Source organism: Coturnix japonica, chromosome 5 (assembly GCF_054131305.1).
Source record: "Coturnix japonica strain WE chromosome 5, WE-NBRP24, whole genome shotgun sequence".
In the NCBI taxonomy this organism is placed as follows: domain Eukaryota; kingdom Metazoa; phylum Chordata; class Aves; order Galliformes; family Phasianidae; genus Coturnix; species Coturnix japonica.
In genome coordinates this window covers 7,382,574-7,408,174 of record NC_140667.1, presented here as the reverse complement: position 1 = coordinate 7,408,174, position 25,601 = coordinate 7,382,574, and the positions used below count along the sequence as shown (strand labels likewise).

The following is a 25,601-nucleotide window of genomic DNA, read 5'->3' as shown; positions in this document are numbered from 1 at the left end:
ACTGTGTGCAGTCCTGACAAAAACGGGACATGCAGGAAATCATGCTGTAGAACATGTAGGAGTAAGCAGAACTTCATGTACTCAAAGAGCAGCTCTTTCTCCAGTTGCAGCTGTGGACCAATGGGGTTTTTGTAACTGGAGCTGAAGGTTCAGTTCAGAAATCCAGAAGCTAACATTCAGCCTTTAATTATTATTATTTTTTTAATCAAATTAAGTTCTCCAGATCCAGATAGAAAATATGTGACAGAGATAGGATTCATTTTCACTTAGCCCATGGATGTCCAACCTTTTGCTTGTCTGGGCCACACTGAGAGAAGAGAAATAGTCTTGTGCTGCTTGTATGTAGGTCACTCTGACAGTAATGCTTCCTGTTTATTTCCATGGAAGTTATAATAGATACAATAACCACAATAACACTGTTTAATAGAGCAAATTGTCAGCCACGTAACATTTATTTTTCAGCACAGTCATCATTAGCTCGGCATTTTTGTCAGTGATGGCCTCCATGCCATGCTCACAACAACCAGCACCTGTGGAGGTGGATGGTCACCCACCATCTCGCTGTTCTCAGACCCATACCAGCACTATTCACCTCTGACATTGTGGGCAACATCATAAAGTAGGAAATGTTTTTCTTGGAACAGCCCTCATAAAATATATAACGTAGTTAATGTTTATAAGTAACAAAAATTAATAATTTTTAATTTTTTTCATTGAAACATTGAAAAGGAGTGCAATTGAAGTGGCGTTACATGTGACCTTGTTTTTGTGAAACTAATTCATCAATCTGTGGTTCGATGCTGAATAATGCATGGGGAAGGAGAAAATTATACAGCTGTGAAATTGTGAGGGCGGCTCCTTATGCACACAGCAGAACAGAATGATGATTATACATCCGTGTGACCTGATATTTCCTAATTTTGGAACCTGCAACCTGAAAAACAAGAGGTGTTCTATGCAGCCCTACTGGGTTTTCAAAACCAAAATTAAAGCCTCCAGAAATGCTGCCTCTTAGAAAAAATCTCTTCGTTATTGTCACAGTTTTTGTCTCAGGTAACAGTGACAGTTATCTATGGTGGACTGATGATGATGTCCAGACACTAAGGGAGAAAAGGGAAGGAGTGACAGATGGCTGTGGGGTTTTACTGTTGTGCAGTCCTATTTCCAGAATGCATTTGCTGTGTGGAAGTCCTCCTGGCAGGAGGGAAAATATGTATTGAAACAAGTCATTTGACTGTAGATGTGGCTGCCATTTTCATTTCTTACAACACAAAGCTGAACCTTTCTATTGCTTCTGTTGCAAACCATGATTTCGCTTTTGCTTTCTGGGCTGTTCCCATAACTGTGTCAAACTAGTTCTGCTTCTCTTGCAGCCGGGTCTTTCCACAGGATCCTTTTTGCACTCCACTGATATATGGATCAGCTCTTCTCCTTTCCTCAACTCTGATAGTTTCTTTATTTCTCTGAGTTAGTGTGGCTACATAATATTTGGCAGTTTGAAGGAAAGTTGTGCTTATCTCCATGTTTGGGCATGCCCTGTGGAGGTGGAATACTTGATAATAACTGCAAAGAGCCTACTGGGTGTAGATGAGACACAGTTATTATACTTACAGTTTTAGGGATGGAATATGGCATGGTCCTGATGCAACAACCACTCCCATGTAAAAATGTATGTGGGTGTAAGGAGAACTGAAATCAAAGTGTCAGAAATATATAAAGTTTTGAACAAAGCAAATCCTACCTTTTATTTTGAAGCAATCAAACTATTCTGATCATTTTTTTCCCCCCAAATTATATTTACATTAACAGAATACTCATAAAAAAATAAGTTAAGAATTAATAATAAGTTTAATTACGAGGCTTTAATGGGCTACTAAATCACCAATAAATAGGAAATATAAAGAATTAACTGTGCAAGACTAACATGGAACCCAAGCAACTATCTAGTTTCAGACCTATGTGCTGGATTTGTTTGTTTTATTTCCAGATTCAGAGCTTTATAGCTTACGTATTTAAGGATTTTCTTTTTTCCAGAGAAGGGATTTCCTACACAACCAGTGTCTCCCTCCCCTCTCCCTGCATATAATAGAGTATTATTCTCAGTCTACAGCACTGACATTTAATTGAGCTCTGTCTGGCATTCTTTCAAGAAGGTAGAGATATAGGGGGGAGGATATTTGAGCTATTAGCTAAACCTCATATATAAATTTTTCTCTTCTCTTTTAATTATGGTTTGGCACTCAGAGTGTTTTTTTTTTATTCTTCTTAAAATACAACCTAAAGAATACTTCATGAAAAAACTGAGTTAGATCAACTGGAGTAAGAAAAAGGAAATGTTATTGAGGATCTCTGAAACACGCAGGCAGAGGAACTAAGCCAGATTTCGCTCCTGTAGGTTTGGTTTCAGAATGGTTGGCAAAGGCCAAAAAAAAAAAAAAAGTCTTGGAACTTCTCCACAATGCTCTGCATTTCTGTGATCAGCCCCAACCTTCTCTGAATTGCCTGAAGTCATGTCAAGGAGGAGATGTACGTTCTCAAAGAGGAGTTGAATAGACAATAGTACTGCTCTGGTACCTTTTGCTCAGTTATTTGTATGTGCATGTACTTCCCAAAGGAAAATCACTGCAGAGTTTTTATTTTACCTTTTCTTCCCTTTCCTTTTCTTTCTTTCCTCCTCTTCCCATACATTCCTCATTTTAAAGTTTTATTTCTCTCTCTTCTGCAGCTGTTCTTTTCCTCTCTATGACTCATTTTTTATTACTGACATTGAACCATAGACTAGGTTGGCAAGTAAGTTTCTATGCCATTTATTACTTGCTAGTGAGGTGATTGCCTCTTTGTTTGAAAGAAAAAGAAATAAAAATAAATAGGCACAACAAGTCTCTACCCCGTAAAGTTCCCACGTAGAGCTCTTGAAGGGTTTAAATTCTCTTCTATCACATTCATAAGGAGGTACATTCCAAATCCGCTTTCATGTCCATGAGGGAAAAAAATTGGACTTGTTTGTAGGAAAGAAATTAACAATGCTACATTTGTATTTACACAGCTGATGACCACACACTTCACAGTAAGTATGTTAGGATCTACCTTTCTCGGCATGGCTGCACAGTAATAAAACTGCAAGGAAATTCATTACATCAAATGTTATTTGAGAAAAGGACCCTTTCTAAAATTCTCCTTCTTCCAACGTCCTTGCAAAGAAAAATTAATTGCAATTTGCAGTCTGCTTTCTGAGAGTAAGAAACTTGGAATGTTTCTTCTGTAAATCGACACTGCCAATGGAGCTTAATGCAGCCTCACAGACCCTCTTTTTCTAATCCCAGTGGTCTTTGTCAAGTGCTGCTGAAGTCAGTTTTCTTGCAGTGTCGGTGATATGCTTTTCATGAAGGTACTTAGCATTTGTGTTTGAAACTTCATAAAAATAATTGTTAGAACTTCATATGAGAACAAGTTTAGGGCCCAAATTTATTTCTTCTAAATGTGCATCTTTGCTGTCGTATTACATCTGAGTTTTGAAGGGCAATTTTAGAACCCTTGGGTAGTTGTACAGTAACAAGCTGTTCAAGATTCACTATACTTTCACAGTTCCTGCCGATACCAAATTACTTCTACTACGATTTTCCTGCCATGTGGAAGCATTGGGGGAAAAAAATATGAAAAACTGAACAAAACAGAGTAAGCAAACTACAACAATATTAGATGTTCTTTTCATTCAAACAAGATATTGTGCTGTTTTCACTGTGTTCTTTTGTGGTTAACAGTACTTGTGATCCTACTTGTGGCAAGGCAGTTTTGTGATGTGCTGCACAGAGACATTGCAGAAGATGTTTCCTTATCCCAGAAAGTTGTACTAGGCATGTATGTGGCATGACTGAAGAGGGGAGAAACAACCAAGAAGTGGCTCAGTTAGCTGTCAGCATGAAGAGTTGTATAATTCTATAACTTTATTCAATAATCATTATGTAAATCATAGCTATGGCAACATAAAGAACTCTCTTTGGTATAGTTGTTTGATGAGGAAAGATTATTATTCAACATGAGCCACATAAAAGGCTATTGATCAATTGCAAAACTTTTAGAGCAAGACACGGCAGAAAATTGATTACTGCATTGAAAATTTGACTTAGGAGGAAGTTGTAAAATGGTAACTCAGAGAGGGAGTCATGTTAATAATCTACAAGCACTGAAGTGAATGCCAAATAAAGGAGGTGCAACAAGCACAAAAGAGATGAAAAAAATGGGGGGAGGTATATCCATGATACTACAAAATATTTTAAAGTAGACATCTAAAATGATAACAAGCAAATGTCTGTTAATATATAGTATGTGAATGGGACCAAAAATTGAAACTGAGTAATCTACATCCTAAGCTGTGTAGCCTTTCCTCCTCCACATTATTTTATTTTCCATTTAGAAACCTCACTGCTCGTGAAGCAGTTGTCTCACATGTAAAAAAGTAAAGGCTAATGGGTGACCTACTTTAAACATGTTCTATCTAATCAACTGGAGAAATCTCTGCAATCGTAATGAGACCGAAGAATTTTAAAATAAGGAGTGAGGGAAAAAGGTGGAGAAAGACCTGTATATTTTGCAGGCTTAGTCTTTTGTTCACCAAAAGGATGAAAACTAAGATAAATAAGAATACAAGAAAATCACAAAGGAGTCTCATCACTGGAAAGCAGGATGGCAAGAGGAGTCATGAATGTAGATTAAAATAGGGAACAGTGTAGGTACAGGAGGAACTGCACCTCATCTGAGACTGGGTGCGGTCAATGAGAAATCAAATATTTATATACTAATACTGCAGCCTGGCAACACAACGGAGGAACTTGTGATGGTAGAGGAAATGAAACTAGACGGCATGGGAACAACAGAAACATGATGAACTAATACTCAGGACTGGATTGGAAGTATGAGAGGTATGCCATATGCAAAAATGCTATTTATGCCCTTAACTGGTGGTGTTAAAGCAGATGAATAATGCAGTGCATTCAGGTTATGATGAGATGTAAACAAAACAAATGAAAAAGAGGTTGCATGGCTAAGGAAATCTAGTTAAGAACAGTCAAGTTATAGTAGGACAATACTGAACCACATTGGTGTTCTCAGACTTCTAGCCTTTCTAATACTTTGGGGAATTGTATTACTTTCTAGATTTTTGGTTTTTTGATAAGAGAGTTGCTTTCTTGAAAAAGGTTGTGTCACTTGCAATGATAAGTCTCAGACACTCTGAGAGTTGATAGTTAACACTTTATTTCATGGCTTGTTCCCTGAATCAGAAAGGGATGATGTTATTTATCTTCATTTGTGTAATAAAACTTGCTACAAAAGATGATGCAGGAGAGCTGGACTCAGAAAATAATCAGACATTGACTGATGGGGGCTTGATCCACTGCAGACTAAAGGAAAGATAAACAAAAACATATTTCTAAATAAGTCCTTCAGTTTCAAGACAGAAAACAAAACAATTTTCTTGTATAAAAAGTAAGATTACTTGAGCAAGAGCTGAGAAGCTTGAGTGTAGGCAGTCCTGAAGTTTAATTAGAATGTTGTGAAACTATAAGGCATTCCTGTTTCATGCAAGCGAATACTTATTCCAGTAGATACTTTGTATCTAAATTGATAATACTGCCTCCAGAATTACAATAAATAGTGAACTACGAATGGCCTGCTTACCAGGAGGGAAAAAAATGTCAGCCACATAAATGGAAAAGGAGCAAGGGAAGATGTTCAGTGCAGTGAGAACATACATGATCTAGAGTAAGCTTATTTGTTATGATTCAAAATTTAAATCAGTATAAGCCTCTTTCCCATATTTCTAAGTTAACCAGCAAATAAAATATCCTGAATTGGAAGAGACTCACAAGGATCACTGAGTCCAACTTCTGGCTCCAGTTCTCTTAACCTACAGTGCAGGAAAAAATGTGAGGTCACTGAGCTAAATTACAAGTAAAATATGCCTGTCATTAATGATGTACTTAATTTTATATTACTTTAATGTTGAAGTGCCTCCTCCAGCTGTAAATGTTGTTTTCCTCCTATAGGAAGTCACCATGCAATACCTAAGTCTAGTTGCACAGATGGCCAACTTTTTCATGCCAAAACAGATGCTCTGATTGCCTGGAGTCTGCAGAAACTGTACACTAAACACGTCCCTCCACAGATTGTATTATCTATCACCTCTTTGATGTCCTTATCTTGCTTAGTGTTGGCATGTGCACTATCATTTGGGAATGGTTCCACAGTCTTACTGTCTGAGCTAATGGCCTATCTGGGCTGGCTAAGTCTGCCTGGAATTTTCATGTGCAAACAGCGTATAGAAAGATGTATTCGTTCAAAAAATTACAGTATTTACTCTGTTGCTCTGAGAATTATTTTCCCTTCGTTACCATCTTCCAGCCCACATAGGCAAATCTTTCAGAAGATTCCAGGTTACAAGTTGTATCATCAGAGAGGGGACATGCATTGTTAGCAATGGTTGAGTTTTGCATTGGTTGATGCTGAATGCAAGATAGTATGTGAGTGACATAAAATACAAAAGTGGTAGAGTGTCATTTCATGATCTCAGGGCAGGAAAATATGCCCAAGGTATGCAAAATATAATCTAAAATTTTTGTGAGGAGGTTTGAAAGAAGCAGGAGAGACATCTAGGAAGGAATACAGAACTCAGGGTCAGCTGCTCTGTTACGTCACTGAAAGTGCCCTGGTACAGAGTGAGATTGTTCCAAATCAGTGCTGACGTCTTCAGCTTGATGCTTAAACTACATGTTAGCAAGAAAAGAGAGGAAGCAGCTCCACTGCCACGAGGCCTTGTACTTCTGCAAAACTGACAACAGAATACATTTTGCAAAGCATTTTGCAGTTTTGCTTTATGGTCATTACCTTAAGCTAATCAATTGACACACACGCATATGCATGCAAAAAATAAATAAATAAATAAAATAAACAACCAAAAAAACAAAAAAAACCCCAAACCTAAAACTTGCCACAAAGCTATTTTCCTCAGTGAAAATGAAAAATCAGAGATTCCTTATTTTTCTGTGTAAAGGATTTCATATAGAAGAAATAATTGCATTTACCTGAATGAAAAGAGAAAAGCTGTGTTGAAGATTCCATGTTCTGTTCATGTAGCTAATGAACATTTTCTGGAAAGCACTGGAGTGTGTTCACAAAACATGAATATTTTAGAGGTTTTGAATGATAAATTTAGGCATCACATTTATATATGTGGGAAACACTTTTATAGGAAGTTTGCACATAATCTAAAACTCTGTTGTTCTTGTCTGGAAGGAGCGTTTCTATGTCCATATGAAATGCCTGGAAAGTACTTTTTTACATGTTACTTTCCCTTGATAGACAAAGACCTGTGTGAATGTATTTCTTGGGGACAAATGATATGCACTTGAAAGGAAAAAGTAACAGTTCAGACAGTGGCGAAAGTTGATGTTTCCATGTCTTGGCTTGTTGGCCATCCTAGTTTAGCGACCTGGCAGTAGGGCAGGGTGGTAGTTCCACAAAGGTGTGGCAGCAGTGAGGAATGGAAAATGAAATGCTTACAGATGTGTGTGTCTGATCTTCTCAGGCTTTTCTAATTGAACATTTGAAACAGTTAATAATTTTTTCTCAGTCTGTTCATTTTATACTACTCTTCAGTAAAAAATTTCTGTTCCTCTTCTGGGGAAACCTCCTCAATTCAGTTGCTTTTAATAGTTAAACAAGTTAGTTTCATCGAGAGCAGGCGGTGGAACCATGCTGAGTGAGAAGAGAACAAAAATAAATCAAGTGTTCTTGTGAAAATGATTGCTACAATGGGAATTTCAGTGGTTTTATATTTATTAATAGTGCCTAAATTCTTTTCATGAATCTGCATAGCAGGAGGATTAGATTATGCTTACAGCTGCTGCAGTCAGGGAAGGCGATGTTTGTTGGTTTTGTTTTAAAATTATTTGATTTATTTCTCTGTAGTTTGAGAAGAAGTTTTAAAGTGACTCTTAGTCGCTTTCTTAGGCCTAGGATGAGATCTGATGGAATGTTTTGTTATACTTATTGATAGAATTTAGGTTTATCTTCGTTCTGGCATATTTACATCCTGTTTCAAAGTCCAGGTTTAAACTTGTTTTGGTTAAATGCTGTTTATCACTGATTGTCTGTATACCTTTGGATTGTTCTTCTAATGATTTGACCTAGAACCATCTGGCACAACCCCCTCTTGGGCTCATCTCTGAGTTGATATCCTACAAGCCTTTGCACATTCAGTCTTTTATAAAAAGTTGTACATTCCATGTGAAGTACTTACTCTATGCTTACCAAGTTACAGGATTAGTTATCACCATTTAGTCCTTAAAATAGTCCTAAGCTCCAGTTTGGGATCAAGATACAATCTGAAGTTCTGTGCTCTGTCATTGTAAGCAGCCAGAGAGACTGTAGAGTCTATTTTACATTAACACATGCATGGTATGATGTATTAATAGCTGGGAATGGAACTGGTGTGAGGTGTAGCAAGGCATATCTTCACTCCTACTACCTAATGAGTAGAGTTCTTTATGGGCATAAGCCTGATTGTCCTACTCTGAAGGGCAGCCCAGAAGTGAGGGAACAAACACATGCGATGTGCAAGGTGGAAGCAAGAATCTGTGGAATAAACTGACAATGTAGACATGCCCAGTGTATAGTAGAAGAGACAATAAAACCTATAAGCTTGTCTTAGCTCCCACTAGTAGCCAGTCCAAGATCAGCCTGGAATATCTGAAGATTCAGCAATAAAATTAGGGCCAGAAGTGTGTACTTTTCAGTTTCCAGACTTCATAGTTGCTAAATGGATGCTATCAGACAACTTCTAGTCTTAATCTATTCCTAGCTTATTGTTTATTTTAAAGTATTTTGTATGGAAACTTTGTATACTGGCATGACTAGAATGTTGCTTTTTGGTAGCTCTAGCAGTTATTACAGAATTTTCTTGGAATACTGTTAGATATCACCAAATAATATTTGGAATACTATTAACTGGGTTGTAAGGCATATCTGAATTTTGTCCATTTTCTCACAAGTCTTAGAGACTCAGTAAACACTAATTGCATGTTAACGTTCCTTGACTCAGTGGTTTCTATGTAATAAATGCAATAACTGTGGAATTTTTTTTAATATTACTGGAGCAAAGATGTTCTGATCTCTTGTCAAAACTTCACAGTGTGTTTCTCTCTGGGTTGATAATTCTTTAGGTTCTATAGCGTAACATATTTTTAGACAAGCAGCTCATGGTTGCAAAAGTGCAAAAACCAATAGAATCTGGCTAATATTGGGCAATTTAAAAATGAAGACAAAGCAAATTGTGGTTACAGAAGGTAACATAGATCGTACCACACAAATGAAAGTTCAGCAAAAAGTTTATTTTTCCCTTGTCAGCTCCTTAGTCATCTAATCCCATTTGATCAGACCTGAAGGAGTCAGTGACACTTTTCACTGTTTTTTTTCTATCTAGGAATCACTTCAGCAGTCATTTTCTGTTAAAGAGATGTAACATGTTTTCCCCAAAGAAACAAGAAAATATGATTAGAAGATGCAGTTCTTTCAAGGTAACATGTGGGACAAAAGGGGTGGTGGTGAAGGGCAGGTGTAGTACAATTAGCATGGTCCCAGACCATTGAAGGTCAAAAACTTGTATTGCTTTCTTCTTTTGCACCTAATATAACAAACAGCTCATACATAAACACAAAATCAGAACAATTGAGTTGTCGATCTTCCTTTGACAGGACTAGAGGGAAAAGCCTCAAGCTGCAGCAGAGGAGGTTCAGGTTGGATTCTGGGAAATGTCTTTTCTTTGAAAGAGTGATTAGGCACTGGAATGGGCTGCCCAGGGAGGTGGTTGAGTCACTGTCCCTGGAGGTGTTAAAGAAATGTTTAGATGTTGTACCAAGGGGTGTAGTTTAGTGGGGGAAATATGGTAGGTCGGTGCTTGGATAGGGTAATCTCGGAGTTTTTTTCCAATCTTGGTGGTTCTATGGTTCTTTAGATTATTGTCTGCCAGGATTTAATCCTTAGCTCTTTACCTCCCTGCTGCCTCCCCCTTCCTTCCCCTTCCCCCCTCTCCTCCCCAAATCCATCCCCTGTGGAAAAAGGACTACAAGGGACTTGTTTGTTCTCAGTATTGGAAAGATTACAGTTATATTTCTGACCACTACATATCTCCTGCATCTCTATGTGGAAATTATAGAGAAAGTCATTGCCTCTCGGGTGTGTCAATATTGTTCTCTCTACTGTAAATATTTATAAGCTTCTGCTAAGCATATGAATCAAACAAAAGCATAATTTCTAGGGCTGCTTAGGTGTGGTGGCACGAGAGGGTTGATTGGAACTAAGGGCTTATATTTTCAAGAGAAGAAGATTATTGATGTTTTCATCTGTTAGATCTAAAATGCCTTTGGTTGTTGCAGCAAGGTAGACTCTTCACAGGAAACCTTGTGGTTGTTTCTTTGTAGCTTGGATTCCTTTACAGTGGAAGCAAACTTTTCTTGCATAATTTAACTTCCTTCTGCTTGGTTGTTTCCGTCCAGCTTTGCAAACCACAGAAATCTTCAGTTGAACAAATGGGAAGTCCGAAATCTGAGAGCTCTTTGTGCCAGATAAGAGAGTTCTTTGTGAGGTCATATTAAACATGAACACACAGTGTAAAACAAACCATCTGAATTATCTCCTCAAATGCATAACATATTAAGTTTGACATTTCTTGCAAGAAATTTTCAGTGAGTAAAACAATTAGAGAACTAATAAGAAAAGAGGAAGGAAAGGGAGGGGATCTGAAACATAAAAGTCACTCAGTGAGGAAAAGTTTTATTTAAATAATCTCTTGCAGTTGAATAGATGAATTATATGAATAAAGTAGTCTTGCTTGAATAGCTGGAAGGAAGAAATCGATCCATACTACTTTCTCACAAACATTAGATAAGGGCAATTTAATTGAGAACTTGCCGAAGACCTGGAAGTGTAAAAGAGCCAAGAAGTATTTTGAAATCGTATTTGGTTTACAGCATTGTGATATTTCAATAAAATGACAATGTTGATTTCCCTGTTCCTTTGATATAATCCTTATACTCTCCTTGCTGGACTCTCGTTTTGCCAACCATTGGCTTTTAGACTGAGGAATCTGCCACAACTTCCATAGATATGTGTTGTGTTTGCTGGGGGAGATCACAGTCTGAGCGCCATGATCTCATATTAGTAGCTGGTAATAAGTTTTGGCAATAGCAGGAACAAAGTGAAAACATACAAAGTTGAGAACCTGTAGGAATCACTTCTGCAAAATATTAGGAGTATGAAGAGAATATGAATAGAAGCGATTGCACTCTTAAATGCAGCACATGTTTGTTGTATCTTATGGGTATTCCAACTAAAATTGTACATTCTCTGTCAGTATGCACTGGGGAATTAAACAAAATTTGACTAATTGAGAGATAGGAAAAACTAACAGGAAAGTAGGAATAATTAGGTAATGGAAATGCGTCTAAGGGAGTCTCTGTTTTCTTGCTCCGCTTGCTTTTAAATATCTTCCACTTACCCTCAATAAGAAAGTAGGAAAAAGTTTATGTAAAACATGGTGCGGCGATTAAAACAGCCAGACGGTTCAGTTATACACAGCAGTCTAGTGCACGTCATTAGCCTGTGCCCTGTGTTTTCGTGCAGCTGCATGTAATATTTTACAACTGTAAGCAGTCAACAGTCTTCTAGGCAGGAAACTGAATCCCTCAAAGGGCAAACAGCAATGTGCATTTCTTTTTTTATCCTTGGTAACTAACTGGCAAGAAGATTCTGGTATGCACGTGGCTGTATCTGTGCCTTAGACCAAACCGATGTCTGAATTGTTTTCTCTGATTTTTTTTCCCAGGGTTTGGAATTTTTTTTAATAGGCAGCATCAAGCCAAAAATGTACACAGTAACATTTATGTTCTGTTTCTTCTTTCTGAATACCATCTTTTTCTCCTGTTTCAACCGTTATATTTCAAATCAATTCATCTGTTTCACTCAGTTCAGTTAAGCATTATCTTTGCTTCCAGTGCAAAATAAACACTTTCTGAGGTGTGATGTGAACTTCTCCTTAGTAGGAATGAGTCATCAAAATTGTCTGCATGGGCTGTTTGTTTATTTAGTGGCTTTCATAGAAGCTTTCATAGAAGCAGCACCAAAACCTTGGTTGATCTTTATAAACTGCCTTCTATTAATTATTGCAGATACTTGATGTGCTGTCTCACAGACTAGAAAGAATTAAACCTTTTTACCATGTAGTATTTCTCTTGTAATTACTTTTGTAATTACAAAAGAAAAGGCAAACTGAGTAGGACAGTGGTGGGGGGAGGTGGGGAGAGGGGTGTTTATCTAAACTACAGAATAGGAAAAATGCTGTTATTTTCAAAAACATACACAAAGCTGAATTCATGAGTCCTGGCAAACTGCTTGGATTCCCTACTTGGAGATCATTTTGTCTGCTAGGAGGCACTGCCAAGTTTATGCTCACCAGCTGCTGTATAGCTGCAGTAGTGAAATATGATCTTGATGAATACATCAGACAGTGAGTTGGACTTTCTCAGCTTCCTTGCAGAGTCTACATCTCTTCATTTTTGCAAAGTCACCAGGTGTTTTATTTCAGGTGTTGGTGCAATAAATATACAGCATGACAAAAGGCCAAGATGATACTATTACATGAAGAATGGCTAAAAAAAATACATGTAGATATTACCAAATCAGGTATAGAAGATGTAGTTTGGGAACTGATAGGAGTACAGCCAGGTCAGTGCAGTTGAATCAAGTGACTAAAATCTTACCTGAGCCTCCCCACCGCTTGAGATCTGCTGAGCATTGCTAATGTGGCCAAGCTATTTCAACAGCCAAAGGGTTGTTGTAACCTGGTGCTTGTGCACATGCATCCTAGAAAGGATGTGTTTGTGATTTGAAGGCTCATACAAATGGACCTCTAGGATAGAATCTGTTATTTCTTTTTTTTTGCCTTCTTTGTGCTTTTCTTCAGGTCAAGTGGTCCTCAATAAACTTTGCTCTTCACTGCCTTTGTCTTTTCTCTTTAGTCACTCAAGTTGATTAAACACAGGTCTTGATGTGACTTTTGTTTCTTCATGTAACTTTCTGAGAGTAACTAATAATGTTGATGTCTGCATTTTTTCATCCTGTGGTCCCGGAACCAAGTCAATGATACTGGGTTTATTAATTAAACTGCTCTTGCAGAGAGATTCTCTAGTATACAATTATCTCCCTGAACAACTTATTTTCAAAGGTTTTTCTTCCTCAGGCCCATCTAGAAGGCAGTAATACTTCGCTTTTTCCAACCTTGCTGCTGATGCTGGTGATACCATCAGTGTGAATTTCAGGTAAATACATGAGTATCACACATTTATGCATTTCATGCATGAAACATATTGTCACATAATTAACAGTGCCTGTGACTAGAAATACAGGATTGCTGTCCATCTTTTATGTATTTTGTATTTGTGTGTGTTTTGTGGACAACTTTGTTGGTAGATGGGTGGTTGGACTAGATTATCTTAGAGATCTTTTCCAACCTTAATGGTTCTGTGATTCAGTGGTTTTGCAACTATACAGTAGATACCAGCTTTTAAGTACTGGACATCAGAAGGTATACTGGGAAGAAGAACATTCCTGGCTTTTTCCAGTTGCCTCTGCTTATTTGCTTTTGCATTTTGCTTAGCATAAACAATGAAAATAGCCCAGATTCATTTTGTTTTTACTGAATTTTAGCTAATTTAATTCTCAGTCTGTTTTACAATGTTTAATTTGTAAACATCAGAGGAGATTTAATTGCTTTTGCAAAAAAATTTTCTTCTTGTTATGTAGAAAGACAATTAGAGTAACTGCTGTTAGTAGTATTGGATTTATAAAAAAAATGATTCCCTCGCCTTAATATTTAATTCAGTGGCAATTAAAGCTGAACAAATTTTGTGAGATAACATAGTACACTTTTCCCAGATCAGCAGATACAATTAATGATGGACTGAAAATCAGTATCTACATATCAAGACCCAGGAGCAATACATTATGCATCCAGTTCGCACCAAGAGATGTTGAAATAATGCCTAAGGTACTATAAAGTAGTCTGAAAGAGAAATACAAAGCCTTGAAATCAAGCATGTAAATAGAGATTATTGTCACTGATACTGTTTGATGAGTTCAAATTGATACATCCTAACATTCCATAGAGTCCTTCTCCAAAAATTACTGAAGAAAATGTTACGCATTAGCTCTTGTTTTATTACTGTTAATATGTTCTTTAAAATCACTTCGCTTTATTGAAAGCAGAGGATGTAATTGCTGCAATGACTAAACTTGTAACTTGATTAAATTTTCTGGGAAATGAATGTGTAAACATAATTGATAAGAATAATTTAGTCAAATACAGGAATGCTAGATGTACATAATAGAAAAGCAGAAATATGGCTGGTTAGGCTGTGAAAGCTGCTTTGAAACAGTAGCTTTGCTGCTTCTGCTCTTCAGGGTAACTTCAGTGTTTCATGATTAAAACCATGTGATTCTTTGGTTTTGGAATTCAAGAAATAGGATGATTTTATATATTGAAAAGGAGGTGTTCTGTATGGTAACCTCTTTATTTCTGAGGTTATCAAAGTGTGATGGAATTGGAGAATGTATCAGATTTGCCTGTGAAACTTGATTAAGTTGGGTTTAAGCTTAAATTTGTCTCAACCTATTTGCTATTCTTGAAATGAATGTTTGAAAGGCCATCAAGGGCATCAGTAGGCAAATAATGAAGTTTTAAGAACTGTAAAGGATTTTTGTGACACTGATCTAATTGTAGCAGGATATTGGTGATTTCTTAAGGTCAAAGTACTGAGAATGAACTTCTGGCTAAATATTTATTTCCATCTCTTCCAATGACTAAATCTGCTTCAGTGGGATTGTTTGGTTTGTTTTTGGTTTGTATCCAGATTGACTCTCTAAAGGAAAAACCATTAGGCTCAACACAAACATCAGCACTGATTGAAACTGCTTCATTTTCTTGCTTAATCTAATAATTTCTTCCATTAATATCTGAATATATATAAATGAGAATGTAAATGTGAGCTCATTTCCTTATAAACACACAGCCAATGCAATTTCTAGGTCAGAACTGCAAAGCTGTCTAAAATATGGTGTTCTGGCTTGCAAGTTAGGAGGGATGATGAGTGCTTTGCTTAAAAGTGCTGTGGGAAGTGGATACATTTATGCTTCATTTTTGTATCCTAAGCATGGAGAACTGAGGAAGAAATCAATAAAATTAAAGAATGTTATAGGCAACAGAAGAGGAATTTCTTTAAGTCTAGTTGTATTTTCACTGGTAGTGGAAGGTCTGACAGTAACTGTTGCTTTGGGGGAGTGCACATCATGCAGTCTGCTAAGCATGTAGAACAAGTATGTCATTGACAGAAGTAAATCCTCACTGTGGTTGCATTCTACACAAGAGCAGTAAAACTGTATGCTGTGAAGTGCAGTACAGTAAGGAATAGTCTGTCATTCTGAAAATTCATGTTGGATGTGTTTCCTACTTCATTAAAGGGATTCCAATCTTATTTCATCCCATGCAATCATGTATACAGGGGCCAGGAAGAAATTTATGGATAGTTTTTATGCAATGAGATAAAAGGGCAACAGACTGGATAGAAAATTGCTCTGAACAGACTAATTAATTAAACTTATTTTTTGTTCTCTTGATATAATTCTTATTAGTCCATTAGTTACAGCAGAATAAAAATAAATTATCCCTTTGCCAAATGAGTGGAAGTACAAGTAAACATTTCTTGTATTAGGTGGTATTATGAAAGTCAGCAAAAGTTGGGTTTCTGAGAGTCTTTAGCAAGGAAATAGTTTTCTTTATCTGGGAATTTCTCACTGTCCTAAGAACTTCTGTCTGAACAAAATGCACAGTCATCATTAGTTTCTAAGCAGCAGTTAGGAATAATGGAAGCTCTGGATTATGAAATAGATGGTTAATGAGCCAGTATCATGAGCCAATAACTGTACAATGACACAGAAACCTGCATTCAAGAGGGAATGTGATGGAACATGTCTGTATCCAACAGCTTCAATTCTGTTCTTTCAGTATTTAGAGATATCCTGAGAATTACCACATGGCAAAGCAAAGCTGCTTACTGCATAAAAAAGATGAGAAAATATGCCTAGCTCACTTTGAAACACCATTTCAATTTAAAATTCTAAATAATCATTTAAAGAAATTTTGTATGGGTTCAGTTTTTGACCTGACATCCTGTTAGAGAAAAATAGGTTTAGCAAGAATTTTATAAAACCTAATTATGGATGGGAAAAATGTGAAACACCTACTTGTTACAATTAGGGAAGAACATGGGTTACTTTTTTTTTATGATGGAAGGGGTGATATTACTGGTAGTGCAGGGGAAGCAGCTTTTGGGTCACTGTAGAAAGGGGAAGTAGAAACAGTAAAATAATGTGATGTCAGTTTCCTCAGTGGGTTGTGTACAGGAGGCACTGAACAAAGATGCAAGTTTTAGGTCTTACGCACACACAAAAACAAACAGAAGAAATCCAACAACATCAATTATCATGTTTCTGTTACAGTTAGAACCATTACTCTGGCTGTATAGATTCCAGTGTGACAGAGACCTCAAGAGAGCTGAATGTGTTTGACAAATTCAACTCACTTCCACTTCTTTGTGTAGGCTGGCAAGTAAAACTACCTTCTGATATGTTCACCTGGAATCACATTTTAAATTGGCTTTCCTTAATTACAATTGTTTTTCCTGCTTCACTTAACTGCCAGTTTGTTTCACTCCCTCCTAGCTTAGCTCCCCACCTCTGCATTGCTCCCATCTATCTGATAATTCCTAGGCAAAACAGGGTGTTTTCCATGCCTCCCACAGCTCTAAACGCTGTTTCTGACTGCAGGAAAATGCAATAATGCAGTGTTGTGGAGGAAAAACTTATTTTTCTGTATTCTGAGTCTCTGGCAGAAGAGGCTTGATTTCTTCAGTGTGCTTTTGAGGTATACAGATCTGAAAAGAGTTCAAAGTATGAAATTTTCATTCCATTTACAAGATATCAGGAATCAAAGAGTAATTTAATAATTTGGTGAAATTATGCTGTGTTTCAAAATGGTCTCCTAATTGAGCTTTATATGAAACAAACGCAATGCATACTAAATATGATAAAGACTTTCATTTTTCATGCCCTCGCCATGTAGGATTAATGTTTCCTTGCTTGTTTCTCCTTGTAATAAGCATTCATGTCATTTCTACATTGGTTTGGGAAAGAACAAGGAAAATGATCCAGCAAAACATCAACAAATTCATGTTTTAATTCATATTTTCCTAAATTATCTGTCAGTCTCCCATATCTTAATTATAAAAACTTCCTTGGGGGGCAGAATTTAGATTACAGAGGTGTGAAAAACCACAGAAAACTTGTTCTGCCATTGTCTCAAATCCTCAGTGGCCAGTTTGGGAGGACTGAAAAGCAGTTTATCGTGATGTGCAAATAACATGGCAGTAATCTCCATTAATTTTGCTGTTAGTAGATGTGTAGAAAGACAGAGTATAGTAATGTCTCTCAGGCAATCAGTGATCATTTAACAGCATGAAATCTCTCATTCAGAGATTTAAATATTTTAAATTCAAAATACCTAATCTTATTCACAAATTTAAGTCCAATAATAGTCCCATTGAGACCTTTCAATCACTGACATAATTTTTGAGGAATTTACTTTTCAGACTAGACCTTGCAAAGCACTTGAATGCTTAATAATTAGGTGTGTCAGCCTTCTAGCTGCCCAAGCAGAAGCCAAAACCTCACCCAGATTTCCCTACGGTGTGGACAAAGAGAGTCAAGCATCTCCAAATGAGATTTATAAAAGGCATTTACTACAGTTGTTTCTGGAAATGTTGAGAGGAGGAGAGCTGCTTCTGAAAGCTCACATTCCTTCCAAATTTAGATTTATTTCTCGGTTGTGGAAGAGAATTCTTCCATTCTCACAACATCACATCCCTGTACAGTCACCTGGAAAGGAGGCGCCAATTCTTATCATCAGTAGGTACGTACCTGTGTAAAGCAGAATCTGGAAGAATAAATACCTCCTTCCTCACACCAGAGAGAGAGCAAACTTGGATGTTCTTTTCTGAAGTGTACCCAGTAGCAGCAGTAGTGATTTTTTTGGGTGTCTGGAATTCCCTTTGTCTTCAAAGTGCTGATCAGTTTTATCTCCCTTTTTAGATAAACCCTGTCATGTTTACGATCTTCAAGAAGACACTGTTCTTCAAAGATGCAATGGGTGATTCATAAAGTTGCTGATTTTTACATGCAATATAGAGAGATACATAACAGAAATAAAATCCATATTTCAAATCATAAAAATCTAGATACACATATGAAAGCACCTTTGTATTGCTGTATCTTAGAGTGTGGGCTTCGCCCTTCATTTGCATCTCAGAATGAAAATAGACACAAAGAAACCTGATATCATAACTCTCATTAGCTTGTTGGTTTGTTTGTTTTTTTTCTTTAGTTCTTTTTCTCCCTCCCAGTCTTTCTTTCCTTTTAAAAGCAGGCATTTACATTTATAGACCTGCCACAGGTTTTCTGCTTTAAAAAAAATGCCTCCACTAAAGCTAATGCCAATAATAGTCGCAAGGGAGTCCAAACAGTAGAGTAACTGTGCAGAAATACAGAGGGATATTTAAACCAAGCAATCCTTGAATGCCATTTTGGTACTTTCTATAATCTGTTTGCATTTCTGAGATCTTTATTTCCTTTAAGAGGATGTTGAGGATTTCTGCAAGTTTAAAATAAATTGTAACTTAAGAAGAAAGTAACAAACTGTAACTGTGTTTCCTTTTAATTAAGCTCTGCAGCTTCTCATCTGATGTGCAATTTCTTGACAATAATAGAGAGAGTTTGTTGCCAAGCACTTGGAATGACTGTTTATTCCTTTTCTTCACTCATCGTGTAGGCACATGCAGAGGAAAAATATGATTGGACTAAGGTGGATGCTGTGAAAAACGTGTTTGTTCACTTGGAAGTTGAAATTTATTTATAAACCCCACAGATGGATCCTGATTCAATTTCAAAAGCTTTTGTAAGTAATTAAACAAATGTGTTTGGTGGTAAATTAAAAAATAAAATTCAGAAGTGATTTTCTGTTTATCCAGAACGTGTATGTAGGTGGTGATTAAGTGCAAATGATTACTGATTGAGACAACAGAAGCAGCCTTAACTGCTGGGTAGAAATGTGTTCTCTGTCTGTATCACAGCTCACATTGTTTCTCTGACTTGTTTCTAACTTGAGAGTGTGTCTTAAAGCAGTGTTCTGAATTCTCCCCAGGTTCATATTTTCTCTACTTTTTGCACCTTTCTGCCTCATCATAAGGTGTAAATTCTTGTGTGTCTTTTTTAACAGAGAAAGCAAGCTGAGGTTTATGAAAATTCTTGAGACTTTGGAGTTTCCTCACCCCCCACTAGAATGCACCGGGTTTGGGTATACAAGCAGGAAGGAAAGGTAACATGGTTTTGTGAGGCATATTGGTTTAATGGAGATGTTCCTGCCTTTATTAGTTAAGTTTGATGTCTTTGACAGATACAGCTGAATGCTATTTCATTTATGTGTTAGTCACTGCTCACAAAATATCAGACTGGTTGATAGGTAGTATTCAGATCTTCAAAGTAGTGAGAAGATTCAAGCTGTCAAGAGTTAATGCTTCTCTTCTGTTTATGTTTGCCGTTTTCAATAGATTGTTCTATTTGGTGATGTTTTGGGCTGCTTCCTGCACAGAATTTGTCTTGGGGAAAGGTTTTCTTTTACACTGATGTTGAAAAAGAATCTACTCAAACCAGGATCTTACTTTTCCTCCACTAGGAGTTTACCTTTTACATTCAGGACTTGGGGGACAACACTGAAAGGTACACAGGGTTAAACCGTAGCTCATGACCCTAATATGGATTCATTCTGAGACGTATTAGCAACAGGGAACGTAGAAGCCTTAACTGATACCAAAGTTTCCAGTGAATTTGGGTCTCCATTTGTATGAAAGAATGCCCAAGGCCACTAATGCTGAGTTGCTTCTGTTTCCAGCCTAGCTCAGCTTTGCCCTCCCCCCAAAAAACAGAAGGAACCATCACCATGTGAGCCTCTTGTGGAACTCCCCTCTATTTTCCCAGCTTCCTATAATTTGTCTCGTGGCTCTCAAATTCATGAGGGTATTTTGTTTCTTGTATAGTCACAGTTGCATGGCTAAATGTGCACATGAGTTAAATTTGCAGTTGTCTGAAGGACTATGTTTTGCTTGAGATTTCTTTTTTCTCTTTAGAGTTGAAATTTCAGTGACAAAAAATATAACAGGAATTATATTCTATACCTCTGTACTCCACTACTGCACTTGAAAGAAGATGGCATTATGTATTTCATGGTTCTGACCATCATCTGGCACAAAATAATTCATCAATAATGTTAAAATAATCTCAACCAAAACAAACAAACAAACACAAACAAACAAAAAACCCCAAACAAACAAACAAAACAACAACAACAAAACCACCTTTTTGTTTAAATCAGTCCTGGTACAAATGTTGTGACCCTTTCTGTGACTTCTTTGACTTCTTTCCTACAATACCACTCTGGTTGTAAGAATTTACAACAAAAGTTATAGCTACATAGTTGTGATTTCCAATATTCCTTAGTACTTCACACCGTGCAAAAGGTACCATTATTTACAAAGTAGTGGCTCCATGTAGATAGTGTTGAAGAATTTGTAATAGCAAGCAGTATACAAGGCAGAAGAAATTATCCTAAGTTGTTGATCCTGCTACGCTCTAATTGAATTTCACAGCCCAGAATGTGGTGCAGTCTGGCCATGACAAAGGCACCAAGTGGGGTAAATCATAGATAAATCAATTCTTCTTCTGGAGAACACTTTAAGAACCATTGAGGACCAGTCTAGTTGATATTCAGAACATTCCTTATTTTCCACCTAGTAATTGGCCATCTGCTGGGAATCTCTCAACCTTCAGGGATGATTGGGGTATGTAAAATCCGCTGTGTCTGTGAGATGATCAATAACACAAGTACAATACGGGTTAAATGTTACATGTCCTTTCACATCAATAATGAAGTATACTTGTATTCAAAGAGAGGAAGTTTCTAGCTGGGTTTCATCCTGACAGCTGTGTGTCTGAAAGCATTCTTTGTTTGTAGCAAAGCCTCTGAGGAGTGGCGTATCCCACCACAGTGTGATTAACTCCTATGACTGGTTTCAGAGACTGTTCAGGTGTTACAAGTTTGTCATGTAGCAGAAGAAATGTGGGATGCTCTTCAGTGAATCATAAGTTCATAGTTACAAAGTAATAGTCATCTCATTCATCATTCAGCAAGGGTGAGCCTGTCCTCAGAAGATATTCTACTATGTAACTGGTATCATAGCAGACCCTTCCTAAATTTCATCTTAATTTTTTATCTCTGAATTTTATCTTTCACACCAATTGGATCTCTGAAAGAGTTTCTCCTTGCTGAATGATGGATGCAAGACTTGTTTCATTGGCCAATAACTTCATACATGACAAGTCCAAAATATGTTAATGAATAGTTTTTTGCTAAATAATTGCCTAAATCCATGCCAGCAAAAGAGGAAATCTTGCAGAAACTTTCAAACGAAAAAAAAAGAGAAAAGAAAAAGGTGGGAGAGGGATGTACTTCTAAATCTTGCAATATGCTGTGCTCTTCAGTTTCTTCATCCCTAAGGACCCAGCAGGAAAGAGCAAAGAGAAGTATCCAGCTTTATATCCAGAGCCTTGTAGAGTTACGAGTTCCTGAAAGCCATAGATCATTATGAGAACTGATTAGGCCTTAGCTAGTTAGCAGCTCTATCTGCAAGTCTAATTATCTCATATGCAATACTCTGTAACTATGGCTCCAACATTTTCACCTCTGAAGCAGGCTCAGCTGTGCAGACACACGCAACATGCTCACTACCTGCACAAGGGAGAAAGAAGACCCAGACTCTCCCACAAGATTGTCTAACAAGGCCATGCAGCCATAGACTTGATTTCTTTCTCTGGTTCAATGTAACGCTATCTATCTGGGTAGAATGGAGTAACTTAAATGTGAATGCTTGAGAGAGTCCTGGCTCAAGGGGACCAAGCAGTCCAATGCCTGGTGCACAATCTCAGGACAGCACAAAACAGTGCAATCAAATACTTTGGTCTTACCTGCTCATAGATGTTATGCAGTTCTATACTATTGGCTGCTTTCTAATTCAGAAAATCACTTTATGAATAACTAAGATTACATTTGCTAATAGAGATAACACTTATTTCTATTATCTGAAATTCTCATACTTAAAAATATTGTGCAAAGGAGCTGCTGTGCTCTTTGCATAATGCACCCATATTTTGGAAAGAAGTGAGTAATTTCAGAAGAGGTGCAGTCTGGGTCTCCTCAGACATTCAGTAAGAGTTTCTGGCTGCTCGTGACTAGCAGCATGTAGTCTATTTTTATCTTTTATTCCTCAGTTTTATATGAGTGCTTCAATTAATTCTCAGAAGGGCTAAGCTTGATATAGAGCAATGTATTCTCTAGTAACTGAGTTTAGTAAGGACTGGGCCATGCGAACTGAGTTTCAAATATATGTCTGTAGAGAAAAGATTAAGAAGAGAGGAAAAACTAGCTAAACTGGGATTGGAGGACTGGATTTGAATATGGGAGGGAGAAGTTAAAAAGGAATCCTTAAATAGTTGAGATAAGCTCTAGTATCCTTATATCTTTATTTGAACCAGACTGTTGAACATTCATAGCCTGTCTATCTCTCATCTATGCCCCTTGAGATATGCCTTGTATAATTTATCACTTAGGGAGTGATACATTTGTAAGAGTTGATATTGATGTCGATCTATCCCTCCTAGGCTAGCTAACACCAAACAGTGATTTCTTCCTGTATAAGGCAAAGAAGCTTTACAGGAGTTCCCTTGATGTGTTCCATTTTGTCCCAAGATTTTCAGAAACCTGTTTAGTACAATATTCTTTATGGTGCTGTCTGGCATTTCCTGCTTCCTAGATAGGGCTGTGCAGAGTTTATGCTAGTACCATATTTGTCTGGCTTTTTCTCCCATCTGTTCTCCCTACCCATTACTTTAGAGAAACTGTTACTGAACTCCTTGCAACAATTAAAGAAGAGTTTGCAACATCATTATGGACAGCAAACCTGGTGAAGAGTAATTTCTAGATAAGTTCTTATACATCTTTGTCTTAATATGTCTTTCAAAAGATAGGAAGAGGGGCTTTTTGCAGATAGGACTTCCAGGTACAATGAGCAGCAGATTGACTGCAGTCCCCCTTGCTAGTTCTCATATCCATTTGTATGTCACCAAATTTGCTCTCGTATCGTATCTTTAAAATCTCAGATGACTCAGACATGGATCATTTCTTGTAAACTTAATGTAAATTGGCTGAAACCTTAACATCTCAAGGAGACTTAATAGCTTTCCAGATCTGACTTGTTCTACATGCTGTTCAGACATGACCTGCTTACTGTTTCCAGCACTTCAATAAAATGTTTAGCATACATAACTAGTGTTTTAGAGGTGAACAAATAGCTCATAATACTTTATTTATTACCAGTTGTACATTTCTACAGATTAAAAGGTTGTGAACACAGTGCAGATATTTTAGATGTGCATTATTCAGGAGAATTTGGTAAATTTTTGAACAAGTGTTTTCTTTATCAATGAATTACAAATGATCGAAAATCAGCATCCAGGAATCAAAAGATAAAATGTGGCTGGTTAATAATGATAATAATGCAATGCTATGATATTTGGTGATCGGTCTATTTATCTAAGTTACCAACATGGTACAAATTTTGTAATTTATAATTGCACTAAAGAATAATTTTTAAAAATATTTATTTATTTTTACATATATAATTTCTGTCCATTCATTTTCTGCTTCTGGAAGAACTTGTCAGCTCTTATGTGTCTCAAAAACCAACTCGAACTGACTGCAACTGAATGCAAGCACATTTCAAAATCATATTCAAGTTAATGTTTTTCCCCTCTTTGTCTTTTGTAGACTGTTGGAGAGAATGGGTGCAGTATTACGTGACTGTAGCATTAACTGTTGCTCAGATTGGGAGCAGGAATACATCTCCTGGATTCTTGATCTCTGTTTTAAGCCTCTGTGCCAGGATCCCTTGCTATTATGCTATTAAAGGACAGAGATATTGAGGTCCAAAACAAAGACAAAGTATCGTTGTTCAATATCCTTAAAGAAATGACAAAGAAAATAGAGCACTTCAGTAATATCAGCTTTTGGTCAACAGGAAACATGCACCCAGATGAAGCTGTATTATGCCAGATATGTAATGGGGGAAAAAAGAACACAACAGGTACTTCATTATATAATTGAACTCTTACCAACTATGTCATAACTTTTCAAATTATATATATATATATATATATATGTATAGTATTTGATTCATTTCTGTAAGACTAGCTTTCTTGTTACCTAAGCCAAGTGATGATGTAGGCAATGGATGTGTGGTCTAGTGTGACGGTTCTCAGTTCTATGATTAATTCATTCTGTTGGAATAGTATTCAGCTCTTCTCTTACCTATTTATTTAACAGAAATTCAGGAACATGGAGAAGTGGAGTTCATTAGCTGAGAGGCCCTTAGAACTGGTGCGTCTCAGGCTCCTTGTTTACCAGCTGGGTGATGGAGACAGCTGTCTAGGCTAGGGCTGTTGTGCCCAGGTGTAAAGGATCAAGTCTGAGTAAACAAGCCACTGCTATTGCACCAGGAAGGGCCAAAGTCCTTTACTGCTGGCTATGTTTAATCTGGAGAGCTAGCAAGGTTTACAATATTTTATTTTGGAAGGGAGGGAAGAATATGATAGTTGCAGGTCTAGTGAGGCAAGGGAACTGCTCTGTGGGGAGTAAGATGCTCTAGTGATGCGCTAACTGAGGATTTGAGAAAGGTCAGACTGCTTGATGTGTATTTTACCCAGAAGTTGAGTAGTGAAATGCTCCCACTGCTGCGTCTTTTGGCCTCTTCATCCTGCTCATTGCATGACGTGCACACACCTGCGCCTTTCCTCTGAGAGCCAGACTGGAACCAGCTATTATCTTTGTCTCTGGAAACAAACATGCCTATTATGGTCTAAAATTAGGAGACTTTTCCTTCCCTTCCACCTTTCACAGCGGTCATAAGCTGACTAACAGGGAGACTGCTGAAATTCAGAAAGTTTCTGTTTACATTCAAGCCAGGTCTGGTTTTTAGTGCTCTTTTTAACTGGAAAAGAGAGGCTTAACTACTCATTCCCACGCTGCTAAGTTTAGGGCACAGCCTAAATGTGGCTGTGTTATATGTGGCTGTGGCAAGATGGGCACAAACGTACACTGTGTGAATAGGAATTGTTCCATGAATGAATCCAGCTAGGACTCAGTGTTTAGTTTCTTTAGATAGGAAAATATTTGACTGCAAGTCTGATGGAACCCTTCTATCCTCTCAGATTATATACATACATGAAAGAATTTTTATCATAATATAGATACTGGGACTAAACCAAACAGTTGGTTT

At 37.2% G+C, this 25,601-nt stretch overlaps 1 long non-coding RNA gene across 1 annotated transcript in view; it reads left to right on the top strand.

Moving 5' to 3' along the window:
* The window catches only part of LOC146760639 (uncharacterized), a 34,046-nt gene extending 9,642 nt beyond the window's left edge, over positions 1-24,404 (top strand). Inside the window, exons 4-8 of the long non-coding RNA XR_014946965.1 lie at positions 13,292-13,370; positions 13,987-14,098; positions 18,989-19,114; positions 19,436-19,534; positions 24,095-24,404. This is a non-coding gene — a long non-coding RNA (uncharacterized LOC146760639). The remainder of the gene's footprint in view (positions 1-13,291; positions 13,371-13,986; positions 14,099-18,988; positions 19,115-19,435; positions 19,535-24,094) is intronic.
* Positions 24,405-25,601: the final 1,197 nt, after the last annotated feature.